The following is a 2,772-nucleotide window of genomic DNA, read 5'->3' on the forward strand; positions in this document are numbered from 1 at the left end:
GCGCTGACTGTAGCTTTTAACCCTTATTAACTTGAGCACAACTCTATAATGAGCAACAAACTGCAATATGTATGAGATGATCATGGTTACACCTGCAATGAAAGATCATATGATTATTCTGCCACCTGTAAATAGAAGATTAACCTGAGGTTATAACAATCATTGTAATACAAATGTTAATGTTGTCATGATCCTGGGCCATATTGGCCCAGCATTCTTAGTTTTCTTGTATTTTTGTATTTTGTTCCTTATTCATGCCGTGGTTCCTAGGTTCTGTTAAGATGTTCCTTATTTGATTACCCCCTGTGTGCCCCTCTGTGTATCTGTGAGTCCTCGTTTCTCCTTGTGTTTCATTCAATGTTTTCCCCAGCCCGTTATGTCTGTGCTCTCTCCTCCTGTTTGAACCCCTGTGTACTTCCTGTTTTACTTTGACAGTCTCTCGTCAGTATGCGTCATGTTGTGTTCACGCCTGCCCTGTCTCGTTATGATTATCTGTGTCAGCTGTGTTCCCCGTGTGCTCCCACTTCCCTCATGTCTCCCTCAGTTCAGTGTCGCGTTGTCAATGTCTCCTCCCCGGACCTGTGTGTCTTTCTGTGTTCCCTCGGTTTTCTGTTAGCATTCCCAGTTTAGTTCTGTTTCTTTGTGAAGCCTGCAATAAAGCAGGGATTTTGAGTTCAGCTTTTTGTCTCCGTGAGTTTTGCGTTTGGGTCCTCTTCTGCCTCCACACAGCCAGATCATGACAAATGTAATGTCAAAAGCGTCAATAAATGTTTAATGCAAAGCTGGTTATATGATTCTGATGTACTAATAATGCCGATACTAAAATAACAGAAAAAACACCCCCTTTTTATCCCACAGCATCCACAGCTGTGCCACCAATTTACTCACATGGACTCTACTAACCTATCAGAAGCTTCTTCAGCTCAGAATGGAATCGTCTGGAGTTTCTTATTAATTAACAATAAACTTAGTGTATATGTACTCCTAAATTTGATGAAAGTGATAAAAAAAAATAGACAGCTCTGTCTCTCTTTATTTGACAATTAACTAATTCAAAAGATATTTCAATATTTATTTATCTAAAACAAAACAAGTTTACTCATGTTGTACAGTAAAAAAAATGTTCTTGTGTTTTCCATAAAGTGTATGTAAATATCTGGTTTCAACTGTGAATATACTGCTGTCATTGAAATTCCTCTTGCTTTGCATAGAAATATACTGAACAACATACAAAGCATAATATATAAAATACTACCAGAGTTTTTTCTTTGAAAGAAGCCCCTTATGTCCATTCTTGTATATCAGTGCATTACTGAATCCGATTTATTTAGCCGTGGAGGGTAACAACTGAAAATATGAAATAGACACACATAAGCGAAGACTCTCTAAAGAAACAGCGTTGTTGTTGTTCGGCTTTTCATTTTGCCATTTGTTAATTCACTTGAACAGCAAGTAACGTAATATGGGTCAAGTGATCAGTTTGATATCAATCTTTCGTGATACACCGTCATATTTACATTATTTGTACAGTACGAATGATTTGCTTTGGTACCTGGTCGAACTTCAGTTCTCCTCTGTCTGCCTGGCTCCGTTTCTCCAACAGCGCACTCACGGGCAGCCGTTTTTGCTGAATTAGCATGTTCTAGAGTGTTCCTGTTTTCTTTTCCCAACTCTTTTCTGCATGTGCATACTGCCTCATTTATAGCTGCATAATCTGAGAGGGAGGGTTAAAGCAAAGACAGACAGCAAGCAAAAAGAAGATAAAATCCACTTGGAGTAAAGACAGACTCTCTCAGCTAAAGAACCATGGGGACAGGTAAGACAATTTAAACATCTATGAGCATTTCTTTTAAATTGCATTAAGTGAATGTCATTAGGATTTCTTGCTAAAATGATTAATATGAGTATGCCTGCTTGTTATTAGTTCTGATCACAACAGAAATTAAGAAATTAAGAAATAAATATGTGAAATTGCACAAGGAATTCTGTGAGTACTTCACATAATGTGGTACTCTATCTTGAGCAACTACTGTAGCCCATGTGCCAGGCCAAAGCACTGTAATATAGAATCATATGCACTTGAAAATTGTATATATATATATATATAATGTTTTTAACCTGCTAACACAATCAAACCTTTTTTGTTGTTTTGTTTCTTTTTTTTATCTTGTTTTTCTGATATTTTATGTGATTTTTTTATGATAAAAGAAGTATGTATGTCACATATTCTGGATACTATACTAGAAGCTAGTGTTGCACAGAATATGTGTTAGAATCAAGCACTATAACATACAACCATAACAATTACATAGCCATGTACACTTAAGTAAAGAAGCGTTTTTATAAGTTTCAACTAATGTCTGTGATGCATTGCTTTCATGTTTCTTTGTTTCGCAACAGGTCAATCATCTGGGCTGGAAGCAGCTTCCACACACATACAAACAGCCTCCATTCTCATCTACTGTGTGATATTTATAGTTGGAACTCTGGGCAACGCCCTGGTTATCTACATGACGGGCTTCAAAATGCAGAAAACAGTCAACTCAATTTGGTTTCTCAACCTGGCCATAGCTGACTTCCTTTTCACGGCCTTCCTGATTTTCTCGATAATTTCTCTCTCTCAGAGTCACCAGTGGCCTTTTGGACAATTCGTGTGCAAGCTCAACAACTTTGTCACTTTAGTCAACATGTTTGCCAGCATCTTTACTCTGACAGCTATAAGTTTGGATCGTTGTTTGTCCATCTGGGTGGTGGTGTGGGCACAGAACAAAC

This window comes from Pundamilia nyererei, unplaced genomic scaffold, assembly GCF_000239375.1.
Source record: "Pundamilia nyererei isolate P.nyererei 1_Seehausen unplaced genomic scaffold, PunNye1.0 scaffold00508, whole genome shotgun sequence".
Classification (NCBI taxonomy): Eukaryota; Metazoa; Chordata; class Actinopteri; order Cichliformes; family Cichlidae; genus Pundamilia; species Pundamilia nyererei.